Here is a 17014-nt window from a genome sequence, read left to right as displayed (position 1 = left end):
TTTATATATATAACTTATATATAACTTATAAATAACGGTTGTTAACACAAAATAGTGCGAATTTAAACGTGAAACGCAAATCTAAGCTTCATATTATAAAACCAAAGAGTTTTTTAAAGGTTTAAATCTTTAGAACTATTAGTTCGAACTAAAAAATCTTTGTCTTGGATGGTTCATTGAATAAAGTCAATTGTTGAGATGTAATCCACTCTACCTGTGTTCGAATTCGAAATGACATACCTCTGACATTAAGAATGTGTCACATAGCTATCACACACAATTCTTAATTGTTTCCATTTAACTTTGGAAGCAAAGCCGTCGATAATAGCTAGTTATCAAGAAAATTCGAGTTATCAAAAAATATCTTAAAGGATATTTATTTTCGTACGTAATCTATCTTTAACTATATAAAAAATAAAATTTAATCGTTTGGAACACAATCTACACAAAAGTGTACATTATGAACATAATACGATAAAATAGTTATTTTAATGTGACATACGACGCGATTTATGATTCCAAAGCGGATATGCCAATACATTATTTGCTTAGAAAGTGGCATTAAAGGTGTAAATATACAAATACATATCCATACATACACACATAAATATGAGAATCTTTAGTTCGCATGCGGTCAGATGAGCAGTTATACAAGCTGTTACGCAACACCTTTCACCAGAGATGGAACCTAGACTAGTTAGATAAAAATAAATATATTATACTTATTAAGCTAATTTATTCAATTATTAAGAAACAAAGAACTAACGTTCACTTCACTTCGAAATTAATCATGAGAATTAATATTATTTAAGTTTGATTTCATCGCTCTTTTATATAATTAAAAAATAATTTACAATAATAATAGCTTATTGAATGTTTCAGAACGAAAGAAGTTACTAATTTAGATAGTCATTCTATTAATTATTTTTAATTCAGAGACCTTCTTCGCAATTTCATATTCAGTCATTATAATTGATTGAAATTGAAGAAAATTTACAACACCAATGTAAGTTATATCACAATCGATAACTAAATTTTCTTCAACGTCTCTTCAATATATCGAATTCTTAAACACATAGTGTATGTGTCAATATTTACTTTATATATCTGTTATTATAATTAATTATTCTTTTTACATGTTAAGATCAAATAAAATTGAGATTAATATACCAAATTAATTAAATTTTATTAATTCTTTTAGTTTAGAGACTTTGAAATGTAGAGCAAAATCTTTATAATATCCTAAGAGTAATAATAAATTTCCAAGTTATAAATTTATAAGCAATTTTCTTTTCAGTTCTAAGCTTACAAGGCTAAGGCAGGTTGAGCTGATGAGAATTCGCATCTTTATTGCCCAGTTTTTATTTTGCGCATAATAAATAACAAAAATAACTTGAAATTTCTTCAATTCCATTTTAACAATAATATTTAAACTAAAAGTAAACATATTAGAGGGCCTAATCTAATATAATCACGTCGTTCTAGCAACAACTCGACGACCTCGGTCGATAGAAGCCGACACATTTCGGCAGCGGAACGTCTTTAATTACACGAACATCCTGACATCAGGGAGTAAGCGGAAGTAAATTGATTTACTATATAATGGGAAAACGCGATGACATAACTCACAAGCAAAAGGTAAATTTGTAGACTAATATATTTTTAGGGGCGACGTGGTGCAGTGGTGCAAACTGTGACTGTAAACGTGACAGTTGTGAGTTCGATCCCCGGGGGAATCAATTCTTTATGTTCATCATAATACAGCTTCACTTAAATAATAATTAAAAAGCGCTATAATATTAATGAAATCATGATCGATCAGAACAAATTGGTTGACCTTTAGCCAAATGGCAGAAGATAATTATTATCTTGGACACTAATCTTATTAAAGCATTTTAAAAGCTGACACCTTCGTATATTTAAATAAGATACCGGCTTAGAGCACAAACTAAGCTTTACTTTAAATGAAATCAAATCTTTTTTAACCGACTTCTGTAAGAAAAGGAGGTTATCAATTCGACTGTATTTTTTTTTTTTTTTTTATTTTTTTTATTTTTTTTTTTTATGTTTGTTACCTCATAACTTTTGACTGAGTGAACCGATTTTGAAAATTTTTTTTTTATTTGAAAGGTGAAGCTTCCCGAATGGTCCCATTTTTTTTTGGTCCATGTCTGACAATGGTATCTATGAGAAAATCACATATGTATGTGCGCGACAAATAGCCGAATAACTCAATGTCGCGCTGACCGATTTTGATGATTCTTTTTTTATTTGAAAGAATACACTTCAAGGATAATTTGCTGTAAGTTTGGTTAGGTTCCGATTATGGAATCCGGTGAAAATTGAGAAAGTTTGTTTTTTTTTGGTAAAAAATTGATTATATTATAATAGTTACAAGCAAAAACTTTTTAAATTGATGTCAGAGGTTAGATTCCTGATCGTTGCATTTCTTTTCAACCAATCTCAAAAAAGAGAATGTTCTCATTTTCAACCAACTTCAAAAAAGAGAGGTTCCGAATTCACCCGAATACTTTTTATGTATGTTCTTGTCAATATACCAAAATGTAACTTTGCACAAAAATAATAGCTAATTAAATGAAGTTTTACATAGAATAATCATAACCACTCGTTGACAACCACTACCACCACCATCACCACTCGTTCAAGAAGCATCATTTTAAGATCTACCCATCACTTAAAATTGTAAAATAAATTAATTTTTAACAAAAACAAAAACCGACTTCTAACAACGAACTAAAAAGTGAAAAATAATTATATAAAGATTTTGTAATTTTGAAGTCGGTGCCAAGTAAAACAAACAGGCTTAGTAATTAGATATTGTAGTAAGGGTGTTGTAGCATTAGTTTGACACCGACTTCAAAATTACAAAATCTTTATATAATTATTTTTCACTTTTTAGTTCGTTGTTAGAAGTCGGTTTTTGTTTTTGTTAAAAATTAATTTATCTTAAGTTCGTTTATAAGAGTGGAGAGCAGAGATATATATTGCTCATTTGGTGCAATATTCATGTATTTGATTTGTTTATTATTTCATGAGGACGCGGTTAAAAACTGTAAAAAATCTCTCCAAATAAATTGACATTATTTAATATTAAAACTATAGAATTGATCAATTACCATTGAATATCACCAATATAAGCGGACAATGAGTGGGTGATATCTCTGCATCACGAGCGCATCAAATATCAGAAAACAACTAGGCACAGCTTACTCGCCGCACGAAATCTTCAAAGCACTGTGGTTCTGACCAATCATCTGTAATTGAATACTATCGATGGCAGAAAGGTCATCGAGTTCCCATAAGATCCTGTTACAAATACAAATGCAGATAGAGTCGTTTCGAAGTGTGATTTCTTAACTTTTGTTAGATTTGAGATTAATCTACTATTGAAAATGTGAAAGATTGTGTATAAATATTATAAAAATATATAAATACGAGTATAGTTTGTTTATTTTTCTCCTTATAAAAGAATCAGATATCCGTAGACCTTTATCAAATATAAGAAAAAATAGTTTTATTATATAAAAAATATCATGGTATTAATTCTCTTCCTAACTTCATATTAGAATGAATGTATGTAGTTTGGAGTAGCACAACCTATTAGCATACATATAGCACTTGTAAAGTTTAAACTGAATCAGCTAGTGTAATAATAAAAGAGAGACGCTATGACATTACCACTGCGTTTACTGCGAATTGCTTATATTTAGGGATATAGGAGTTTCCGTGTTTAAACAAAATGCTACTGTGAATACTGTTTCTAATGTTTCCGTTGTGTATAACAGAGTTGTATATTCTTGGAAAAAAATGATAAATGTTATTTTATGAATGGAATATATTGAATTGTGAAAAATTTTGAGCAACCCTAATTGTTGGGGTTATTTTTTACCTTTTATTTTAGCAGAATTGTGAAATTAGGAAACACAATCTTGTACGGCTGATTTACCTGTAAAAAATAAAAAATATATTAAGTACTTGATAGAATTAGTTGTTTCGTACCTACACACTATCCTATATCTTATAAAACAAAGTCGCTTTTCGTGTCTGTCTGAACTTTCTAACTCTTCTTTTAAACCACCCAATGGATTTTTATGCGGTTTTCACCATTAGGTCGAGTATTTCTCAGGGAAGGTTTATATATAGTTTATTATTTGTACATTCTTATGTAAATTAACATAAATACGATAAATGTGTCTAAAGTCCTACCCGTTGAGACACTTACGCGCATGCGCTGCTTTAATGGTAAGTACTACATGAAAATAATGTACTGGAGTATTGTTTCTCTTAATAAGATCTACAAAAAAGTCCGCGACAGCATATTTTTATCTTTTAAGAATAACGTGTAGTGATCATATTTCTATCTAAAAATAGTAATTTCAATATATTTTTTATTGTGAGGAATATTTTTCCATAATGGTATTAATCCTTATCCTTTAAAATACTTTATTAATTTTCTACGTTAAACGAAGATAAAATTTGCTTTTTACACTATTTCGAAATTGCGAATAGTATTAGAGAAAAATGCATTTAATTGTTGACACATCCCGCCGTTGACACATCAGCTGTGCCGACTCAAGTTTTACTTATCCCTTACTCTCAGCATATAAATAAGTATATTAATTACGTTGGCCATTTAATGTAGATCAAAACTGTCTTTTACTGTTTTTTCATTTTAATAAGTACTTTAAAAGTTGTTACAATATCAAAACATCCTTGCTGCGAAACGCGCCCCGCGACGTTTTGCTTACAAGCGCGTCATGAGCAGTCATCGGTGGTTCAGTGGTAGAATGCTCGCCTGCCACGCGGGCGGCCCGGGTTCGATTCCCGGCCAATGCATTCTATTTAATTTTCCTCACAGGCAGCCACGTAGTGCTTGCTTTTCATCAGGGACAGAATACCCTCTTCAGCATTAACCACAAGCTCGAAAAAAAAACCCGCCCGCTATAGAGGCATAGCAACGAAGATTTAGATGCGTTTGCACGTATTGGATAATTGGAGTTGAATGTATTATTTCAGCGTGATATATTTGGTTCATATTTTTTGTAGTAGTTATTAGTAGGTAGGCTTTTGTTTATAATTTCTTCCGTTTAAAAATAGTCATTTAACTATCTAAAAATAGTCATTTAAAAATAATTTAATAAGTACTTGAAAAGATTAGTAGCATAGATTTAAAATTACGGTACCTACTAAAAAATCCTTGCTGTGTAAAACAATTGGAAAATCCTTATTGAAACTACGAAAATGCGGGTTGCATTAGAGTTTAATTAATTTTCACATTATCTTAAGTGCTTTGCAAACATACATTATATGAATAATCCAGTAGTAAAAGCGGGCGAAGCCGCAAGGGGGTCGCTAGTTATTGTATATAGTTTAAGTAACAAGAAATATTTTATAAACTTCGAGTATTGACAAATATCTACCTACTTTGTCCTATGATTTTGTGTCCTTAATATTTAATGTTATTTAAACATATTAAAGACATTTTATAAGTAGTTATATATAATTTACCTAGTTATATATAAAATAATAATAGATTATATAAAATAATAATTCTAAGAAATTCAAGAGGTAAATTTAAATAAACCTTGAGTCGCTCAAAATAGTAAAGATTAAATAATGACGTCAACGGTGATGAAAATTGTGAAGTTAATTATTTTTGCTGCCTTCCCTCAAAGGGTTCAGTTTTATCACCAATTTTATTTCCCTCAAATTCACTTTTAAAATCATTTCCACAATTCAAATTAACAGTTAAAGCCGCAGAATAATTTTCGTTCAGGGATTATAATTTTATATTTTATCTTAATCCATTTTCGTGTAGTTAAATAAATACCATAAATACATCGAAATATTTTATACTAATCTTGCACAATAAACCAAATTCAAATAATTTAAATAAAAAAAACACTAAAACGGTGTTGAACAAAAAAAGTCTACCTCACATCAAAAACCAACCAACCAACCAACATCGATAAAAAATAAGTCATAAACAATAAAATTCGATTCAAAAACTGAGAAAACAATTGGATAACAAGTAATATGAATGTACATTTATATAGAATATAAACTATTGAATAAAAACATTGAACCGCTGGGTATAAAGATAATCCATTTCACAAAAGAAAAACCACACACCCCCGACCGCTGTGTAATTTTAACTCTAGCGCGGCATGAATAACACAGATTGTATCAATTAAGGTTACAAATTAATATCGTTTATCGAATTTAATAATTAAGTATCATGAATCATCTGGATTTACTACCGGAGATGGGAATATATTATTAATTAAAACGATATATTGCATGGAATTCACCAATTCTAGAGCCGACGTTAATGGCTGTAATGTTATTATTAAAATAACGAATTTTGGTGAGGGAAATAAACGCGAAATAAATATTAAAAGGAAAATATTTTATATAGGTGATATTTTTAAGGAAATTGTAAAATCAATTTGGTAACTTAGTTGGGACCCATATAATATAGGAATCAATACTCGTAAATTATGTATCTAGTCTTACTAGTCCGAGATATATTGATGCTAATCATATTTAAGATAAATAAGCCCAAACATCACACAATATGCGAAATATCGAATGAAACAAAAATAAAACAGCATGTGGGCTTAATACCATTTTCCCCTAATACAAAAAAAATTTAAACACAAAAATACAAACAAAAATATTCCAATCATATAATATACGAGTCATATTACACAACATCACCAACCCAAATTCACAAACGTCGAATCCTCATAAAACAAACAAGGACACTCCACACGAGCGGAGAGAACGTATCTTGCAATATTGTCGTCGGAAACATTCCCCAAAACAAACACATGTTAGAGCAGCAGTACGTCTTACATAATATGTAAACGTATGTACTCCGTAGGAATGTACGTTATCTCACGCCCCATGGGATTTATTGCCTAGTCGGAAAAAATATTGTCCACATTACAGCGGGCGCTGTGTGTACTTGTCAGACACCGCCGTGAACACTTAATAAATGGACAAAAACGCTTAAGTCTATAATTATTTTTCTTCTTAATGTTTTTGTTGCTAGTTTTTATGATGAAAATAAGTGAAAAAACATTACTTAGTTTCAATTGGTTTTGCCAAGTTTTCCAATAACTATATATCCTAAATAATAATTTAAATTCAAGGTAAGGTTAAAAACAGGAAAACCCATCTACACCAAGGTTTCTTGTGCTTCGTGTGAAATGCACCTTTTTTTACCTACATCACGCTTCTCAGTTTATTAACTAACCTAACATTAGTAATGTTTTTTTCACCTTCACATCTTATTCCATATAGCAGATAACTTAGTGTCGACACACTCTGTTCTCCACATTCCGCCCGCATTTCAGATCTTGCGTCCTGGTTAATCTAATACGTATATATGTCCTGTCGCCTTATAATTTCTTATATAATATGAAATTGAAAGAAAGCTATAAGTACAACGTTTTTCTATAACAGGATACGCCAATCCAGCGGTATCGATATAATCTTTCTTTGACATCTTATTTGTTTCAATTTGTAAAGCTGTAAATCCGAAGCGGGATTGAGGTTCACGTGCGTATCCATTTAGAGTAGATGATGACAACTGATTTTTCGTACATAAAATATCCTTCTCCTATTTGTAGATAATTGGCATTCGATTGGCATTTGGCAACTAAACTAAACTAAATGTTACACCAGAGTGAGAAAATGTAAGAAATTCATTACCCCCAGTAGGAATCGAACTCCACAACAAAACCATGAATAGTAAAAAGTAAAAGAATTGAAGATATTACAAATTACATATATCATAAATTCAACAAGAGACATCAAACAAGAAAATGTGAGACATATATACCCAAAATGATATATTAAATTAACTTCATTCATTCAGACGTTTGACCTCGTAATTTCAACCGTACATCGCGTCCGACGTACCTACGGAATATTCAGTATCAGTTAAATGTAACCTCTATATTACGTAGGTATGTTGCTATAGTAACAGACCAGAATATCAAAGATGAAGCATATAAGAATTTTGTATTAATTAATGATTTAGAATGTCAGCTAGAAGTAAATTTTGTCGTGTTTGTGTTGTGTTTCATATGCAATACATCTATTATTTTTACCTTCGGGTTTTATCCATGACATTAGTTAGGTTAGGCAGCGAAATCTTAGTGTTGTGACACTCAGCTCTACGCTTTCCGCTCTTTGCGTCAAATTACACAATAAAAATCCCTTATTTATATGAAATGAAATCATGTCCTTCACTCCCCTTAAATTATGTAATGGGAATGGAATGTCTCTTTACATTAGGTTCTCAGGTTCCCTCTGCCTACTTTACTATATGGGGGGTACAACGTAAAGCTAAAAAGAAGCTTTTACAAAAAGTTTTTTTCAATGTTTTTAACTTTCTAGTCATATATAAAAATACACATGCAAAATTAAGTCCATCCAAAATTATTAAGTGCAACCAAAAACGTGTGCATGCATACACGCACACACAGAAAATTACTCGACCGACGACGACGACGGCGGGTCATGTAAAATGTAGGTCAAACCGTAGGCTACGACAAAAACTGCCAACAAGTAGGTAGCTACCGGACCTGTGGCTAATGATACGTTTAATATTATTTAACTGACTACCCTGTTATAATAAATATTAGCATAAAACTAGAATAAGTTATTGTTGCGGGTTATTAGAGATTGACGAAACTACACTAATAGTACAAGATGGAAAACGAAAAGTTTGTTTGGTTGAACGCCCTAATCTCAGGAACTACTTGTCTGAATTGAATTATTTTTTTTATGTTGGAATGAATACTTGATGATATATTTTAAAAAAATACAGTCGCATTGATAACCTCCTCCTTTGCTTACAGAAGTCGGTTAAAAACTGGACAACTTATGAAAAGCAAGTTTCTTAAAAAAATTAACACTAACACTTTTATCAACAGATACCAATATATTTTAATATTATCAGTGTAATAAAACATATTAAGGACGACATCCATAGGTAGGTAGATAGGTATACTACCTATCTACCGCTGATATAAACTTTACTTCAATTATAGGTACGTTATCTCATGTCAGCGTGTAATTTATAGTACAGTAGATATTCAAATACTAAAAACTTTTACATTTTTTCATAATGCATACGATGATCGTGCTCTATCTAACATCTCTATAAAAGCATTTTTCAGATAATGACATTTATTATACAGATAACGAAAAAAGATATAAAATATAATTTATTGTATAACATTGATCCTACTTGATGGTTCCGAGTTCAATTGTAATAATACAGAATAATATTTAAAAATATTTAAAATAATATATAGGCAGTTTTAGTAAATAGTTAGGATCTGTGTAAAACATATAAACGCAACAATCTACAATATAATTTAATATAAAAAATATGTCTTTATTTCACAGATTCATATAATCAAAACTGCCATATATTCATTCGACATATCAGTTATAAACAATAAATAACTCACTAGAGACATAGGTATTTATGAAGAGTGTAGGGTACGGTGACCGTAGCTCTAGCGGTTCGCGGCAAAGGTCATCCGTGAAAGTTTAAAAGATGTGCTTTCGCTTCACACTGTTCATTTACGTTACAAATTGTTAGAATATACATTCAATACTTTTATATTTTTGAACGTTATTAATAAAACTGTTCTTAAATAATCTTGTCAATTCTTAGCTCAAGTGGCAAATAAATAGAATTACTTACATAATAAACAAAACACTATTCCCATCCCGAAGTAAAAATAAAAAAAATTACCACGAATATTTCGAATACAAATATAGCGTCCAATACAATTAATATTTAATCAAATTAAAACAGTAACGACACGGTCAAACATTAAATATTAAAACAAACAATATTGAAACAGAAAAATAATTACTTATCAATAGTTCCAAATAATCAAGGGGCCATTTAGTATGCTATCTAAATTCCTCGTAATCATATTATCGACATAAATGAATTTAAACGTCGGCAATGCTACTGATATTAAGAGATAATGTTCAATCAACTTAAAAGCGATGTGTTGAAATTGCGTCAAATATGTATGCGACGGCCGTAGTAGTAAAACCGATTGGGGTAAAAGTGATCAAATCAATAGCTTTGTGCACTTTGTAAATTAATGAATTTCTCAGTATATGACGGTGCCTAAGCAATTTTATAAACATGTTTGTTAAAGAAAAATGCAGTTTATTTATTCATTGCATTTTATATTATATGCTATCAAATTTGTTATATTTATAGGATAAGTAAGTTAATTATTCTTAAAAATAAACAGAAATAACTACGTGCTATCTACATACATTGGATATACAGATCTCCCAACGTTTTACTACGTAGCAGGTTTGAAATATAACTAACACTATTCCACTTCCAGAAGCATTGGGATTAGTTAAATTACTGGGATTATGAAGTTTAATAGGTACGTTATGTCTCTACATAACGATTACATATAAAAATTATGAATAACACTACATTTGTAGTTTGTAAACTACAAGTACATCTTGTTCGCTAAGCTTTAATACTAAATTATAGCAACACTAACACTGAAACCATTAAGCTCTCTTAATAATCTAAAATTTTACATAATAAATGTGTACATTAACACTTTTCTACGTATATATAGGAGAGAGCATAACCAAAATACAACAAGTAAACATAAAAGTCCATTATAGACAATTATATAAAACATTTTCCACTGTAAAATCCTTTCAAACACGCCTTCACACTAGTAAAATGACAATAAATATATTTGCAATAATAAATACAATTGCACTTACGCAATGCCTACAATAATTTTGCCCGAACAAAAGATCAAATGTAGTGCACAATAAATGTATTCATCATAATTCAACCGCAATGAGAACATCCAGCCGTGTTCACTATTCGATTATTCAATTGGAGATGATTGCTGATATAAATCTATGCATGACAATAAATATGAAATACCAGCAGGCAGGTTGGAGAACAGGACAGCCGCTCTATAACCAACCACCTTGCAACATTAACAAGGCTGACTGCCTTTTTTAATGAAAGTTAATATAACACAAAAATATTTTTTTATAAAAAATCCTTTTATTTAAAAACATTAAAAATATATTTGTTTTCGTACGAATAATGTTTTTTTTTATTTCGATATAATAGTCTTTTATCAGATAACGAAATATATAAATAGATATAAATATAACTATAAAATTTTGAAATTCATAAACATATTTTTGCTATTATTAATTCAAATAAAAAAAAAACTTTTAACTGCAGGTTAGGCAGAGTAAACCTATTGTTAACACACTATGTCACCCTTTTTCCACTGAATTCTGGAGGCATGGCGTGTTGAGTGGTGGAACTCACCGTGCTTTTGTCTCAACACCAGAGCTAAGTTGAGTATTAAATATTTAATTTCCTCAAGCGGGAATCGAATCCCCAACCAGTCACCTTTACAGGCACACACCATAGTGCCTCTACATCACAACTGGCCTCACACATACCAGCATATCAAAAACAGGTTTTAAAAAACCAAAAAACCCATAAACACAATCGCAAGACGATACAAACAATAAACGCCTACGACTAGGCGCCCTTTTAAAGTGTGTCATCAACAATGTGTGTTCGGCAGTCGTACAATAGGAATATAAAAGTCAATGTCCGCATAGCCTTATCCAATAAAAGCAAGATTATATGGTGTTGCTTCTAATATAAAGAACTCCACTAACGGTACGTATTTAACAGGTTTCTTAATGCGCCGGTAGGTATATATTTGATAATTTTTGAAAACATCACGATTTTTAATTAATAATTTAATTGATCTACTTGTTGATCTCTTGCAGTTATTGATAAAAAGAACAGTTAGATATTATTTTGTACTATTAAGAATTTCTCTGCTCTTAATTTTTTTTATATAATCTTTTTTAAGACACCGTACTTAAAAAAATAAAAACATAAACACGGAACCCTTATAGAAGGTAATCATTGATATTTTTTTGGAATAGGTGTAAGTACTATTTGAAACCTATTATGTTTTTAAATATGTATAAATTTGTGGTCTGTCTGTTTATCCGTCTGTCATAACCCTTTTTCTCTATACAGCAACAAAAATACAAAACACAAGGTAAACACAAATTAGAGCGATCTCCACACGGTTCACGCCCGCGTGTCCCACAGCCCCTCGATATGAATATTTAATTTATCACTTATATCTTCTACCTTACGTATTCTGAGAACTTTGTAATTAAATAAAATTTAATTTTAAACTTTTGTGTCGTAATTTAACATATTTTGTAAGCTTTAAGGCTTATTGTACGTGTGTAAATAAGAAAATTATGTAGTTAAACATGTTTTTGTTTTATCTTTAAGCTTTGAATAAAAAACAGTATGTTAAATGGTGGTGGTGGTAAAGTCAATCGTGGCGCAGGGGCAAAAGCGTACGGCTGTAGACGCGGGTTGTTGTGGATTCGATTCCCACTGGAGAAAAAAGAAATACGTAATATTTTTATTTCCTCGCTCTAGTTACGAGGCAAAGCGCGGCGTTGAATTCCGCCCGTCAATGCAATGCCTCCGGAATTTTGTGAAAAGTGGGATATAGAAGTGTCTTACTTGGAATGGAGAAGCTTAACATTAAGTTCTCAGGTTCCTTGTGCCTACCCTGACTAAAAATATATGTAAAATATTGACATAATAAAATACGAGTATTTAATGTCAATTTGACAACTGTAAACTTCACAACATAAAATTCAAACTAGTTTTCGTGACATATAAAAATAGAGCAACCAATTTGAGAATAGGGTCAATAGCCACAAAAAACACTATCATTCAAAAGACACCAAACGACGTGATTGATCAGAAAATAAAACAAAAAAATAAAATTGTTAAAAGCGATAAATGAACGATGGAATTTCTTATGGGTTGTATAAAAAAGTGCTAATTTGACCAAACATAAGGTTAACGACGTTTGATGGTACAGGTGCCCCGGGGCCCTGCTTGGGATCATCCGCATTCAAATTTCTCGGTGAATAGCAAATCGATACTTAATATTTGGAGTTTAGAGATGAATGTTGCTTAATAAAAACATTTATAAATGTTATGCATCTACAGAAGTGTACATACTTTGAATATTAAATATGACTAACACATTGCCACATTGCCTAATTATGTATTTACTAATATGTAGGAAGGAATTTGTATTGAAATATAACTTCAAGTTTAACTAATATAATTTTTTTTACTCAGGACTTTTGCGGGTCAAGCAAAAATATAATTATTACATTTTGCTCATTAGAAGTTACTGTTTAAACTGTAACCCTTAATGACTAAAAGTAAGAAAGATCATGTAATAAATATATGTTAAATAATTATATAAACATATGGATTTATTATGTGATCTTTCAAGGAGATTATTACATTCCCACTAAACTCATTACTATTATATTCAATTAGATGTGCACCATATCACTTGTGCCATCAACCATAATTAATAATACTAAAATCCTACAAATATTACTAAAAATACCATAGTAAAATTTTCAAGTAGGTAATTGAAGTATAACAATAAGTCCAAGCTTGAAATAATATCTATAGTGTACTATAAATAAGGCGGCGCGGTCATTGCCACTGACCTTGCGAGAGCCTAAGGCATGGAACCCATTACAATAACTAGACAAGTAATAATTGCATAACTTGATTATTGTACGGTTCAAGCGAAGTCCGATTGAATCCAGGCTGATGATGGTTTTTGTATATATTTTTTTATAATTTAAATTTTGCATTGAGGAATATAATTATTTATGATAAACTAAGAAGTAAAAATAAATGTACTTAACATAAAGTAATACGTATTTTGATTTAGTTAAACAAAAACATTATATAAGTTTATTAGTACTTACAATAAAAAATGTAGAAACAAAAAAAAAACACTGGACTAGGAAATTTTATAACATATTAAGTATAATATACATATATTATTTTCTCTACATAACTTAAGATATGTAGGGAAAATAATATATGTACATATAGCAGTCTAAATATGAAAAACTTGTCATGAAATGTACAATAATATCGACGTAAAATCAAAACGAAAGACACTTGAAGTTCGAGAGGCCCATTCAACAAAAATAATTGAACAATGGCGTTGAAATACAGTTCTCAAGACAAGTAATAACGGTCCTCGTTGTGAGTATTCATTGAATCATTATTTTCAACGTAATTTTGTAACTTCAATTAAAACAGATTCATTAATTTCAAATACAATTGACTATATACTTCCTTATAAAATTTTAGTAACTAATATGTCTAACATTAAATATGACTCAACCTAGCTATTAATATCTAACTAAATACCGTTTATGACTAACAAAGATAATTATTCTTTCGAAAGCTCATAAGATTATTGTTCTTTTTAATATACCACACCACTACGAGTCCTTAATTGATTTTAAATTAACATTTTTTGCTAAAATCACGAACGAAATATATATGAATAATGTAATTTTAATTTGTACAGTCGGGCATTGAGCATTCACGCCGCTCGCACTCGATTCAAGAACAATACAATATGAATGGTCAAGCAAGCGCTCTAACGGTACGAATGCCGCGGTCAAAGCTGGAGATTCTACATATTCTGCGGTCATAACGGTGTATAAATGTTTTGTTAAAACTCGCATAGAAAGTCTCGTCTCGTTCATTATCTTAAGTAACATTTCATAAACACTGTTAAACTAGAAAATAAGCGAATAAAATTCTTATTTTTTTTCTTCTGCTTATAAATTTAAAAAAAGTGAATATTTCACATGAAACAAACACCCTACTTTATTATTAACGACAGAGCCATCAAAACTTAAAACAACATTCAAACAAAACAGTTTCCATACGAGTTAATATACAAACATTTCAAGTATCTCAAAAGAGATTTAGGGTATACAAAGAAAAATGATAACAATACTAGTGTGGTGATCAAGAACGCATCAGAAAGTAAACACCATTGAATAAGATATAGTCATTTTAAACCGCCGCATCGTTGGAGGGAAGCGAGAACGTTCGGCATCCATTTATCAATTGTTGAAACTGGATGAACGCAATAAAGCGCTTTATTCACAGATAGAACGGTAATGGCGCTCTTGTTATTAAACAGGAGCTCTTTAAAAATAAATATGAAATTATAAGAGTAGGATGATGACATTTAATTATTTTTTTATCTGTGACTCCAGTAACCATGACAAAAAATATTCACACAAATAAACTTTCTAATAACGATTAAAATCAATAGCCGTGTATAACTTTCTAACATTTATATCCATTTTTGTGGTTTTGTGTGACTTCATTGTATATTAGCTACTAACAATTTTTGACGAGTCCAATTTAAACCATATCTCACAATATATGATACGCCTTTATCACACAGCGTATGTATCAGACAGCACAATAAATTCAAATTAATAGCTAATTCGCACAATGAACGAGAGACGTTCCACGATGAATACAAGTGAGTCATTATTTCAAAACAGACTTTGATAGCACATAGGAAAACAATGGCGAGGGTATACTGGAGACGAGACATAACAATAAATAATGGTCCCATCCAGAAGTGTGATGGACGAAACGTGACCCCTGAACTTCCGCGTGGCGTCACGAAAGCATTTGAAAGTAACGAAAGTATAGATGATTGCTTGGAATTTTTTGATAGAGAACCCGCTATAATAGTTGTACAAAACAAATTTAATGATTTCTCCGCATTAAGTGATGATTGGCATGTTATTCCTAATGGTGATAGTACTAGAAACTAGTATTGACAGTAGGTGCAGGTGTGAGCGTAGCAGATCAAAATAAATATTTTTTGTTCTTGCGGTTACGAGAAAAGTAATATCATTATTATTATTAATTATATCATAAGTGACGAAACAAATGATTAAATATTCTAAGGTACTTAATAGGTATAGCCTAAAACCAAAATATAATAAAGTTACAGTAAGCTAATATAATTACTAACTTTTCACATAAAAATAAATGTCCCCAAGCTTACAAAAAGTTAAATGAAGTTCTTTTTTTATAGCTATTACATTTTTTACCCCAAAACCTGCGAGTGCTTAGTAATGAGCACTTTGTTAAACCAAGTAAGATATTTAAGGTCTTAACTGAATTAATAGTATGGAGACTAATATAAACGCAGTTGAATTAATTTAGATTACCTTCCTTCGGGCGATTACGGCGAAGGAATACAGCTTCATTTAGTAGATCGTTGTCAGTGTTGGACCCATATCCTTAATGTTCAAAGATGGTTTCTCGGCTGAAATGGGTCACTAATGGGATTTGAGAGTCAATATTTCAATGAAACGAGTCCTGCGGTCGGTACGTAGAGTCTGTAATAGGTGTGTAGGCATATAACTCTAAGTCTAAATTTGTCGGCAACTGTGTTTAAAAATTTATTAGGCTAATTTATGTTTTTGGGTGGGATTGGAATAAGATAGGCGCGTAAACTTAAGTAATTAATTTAATTTGGAATAGTGAACTATAATACATACGAAAGCTGACAGTTTAGTAGTATAGTTTACTATTAATCTTTTTATAATAAAAAATATTACGAAGAGAATAGACGATAAAAACTTTTCCTTAAACGTACATAAGAAAAATACCGACTAAAGACTAAAATTATAATAGATAAAACTCATTTATTTCAAGATATTTCCACATACGACATTTAATTATAGTTAAATATTTTTTAGTTCCATACGAGACAAATGAACTTTGAAATTTCAAACACACAGCCCAACCAGTATCTATAGAAACCAACCATCACAAAGACAGGCAATTACTCGGAGATTTACCAAATTATTTATTGTTAACACAAACATTCGGGAGATGGGTTCACGTGACTCAAATACATATTTACGTAGCTGAGTACGCAATGAAGTTACTTATGTTTGCATTAGGAGATTAGATGGGACTTTCGAAGTTTGCCGTCCCTTTAGTGTGAAGTTTGAA

General features: G+C 30.6%; 1 protein-coding gene across 6 annotated transcripts in view; it reads right to left on the bottom strand.

Annotated features, from left to right (window-relative positions):
- The window catches only part of Pgant9 (polypeptide N-acetylgalactosaminyltransferase 9), a 105133-nt gene that overhangs the window by 71791 nt on the left and 16328 nt on the right, over positions 1 to 17014 (bottom strand). The window contains exon 1 of one of the 6 annotated variants that reach the window (XM_085193963.1): positions 3911 to 3967. The exons of the other annotated variants lie outside the window; for them this stretch is intronic. The gene's annotated coding sequence lies outside the window, so the exon portion shown is untranslated. Of the gene's footprint in view, positions 1 to 3910; positions 3968 to 17014 lie in introns of those variants that run through there. 6 annotated transcript variants of the gene reach the window in all.

Source organism: Heliconius melpomene, chromosome 12, assembly GCF_056956725.1.
Source record: "Heliconius melpomene rosina isolate 202511_hmr_F chromosome 12, ASM5695672v1, whole genome shotgun sequence".
In the NCBI taxonomy this organism is placed as follows: Eukaryota; Metazoa; Arthropoda; class Insecta; order Lepidoptera; family Nymphalidae; genus Heliconius; species Heliconius melpomene.
The sequence above is the reverse complement of the archived record's forward strand: the minus strand, read 5'-3'. Positions and strand labels throughout refer to the sequence as shown.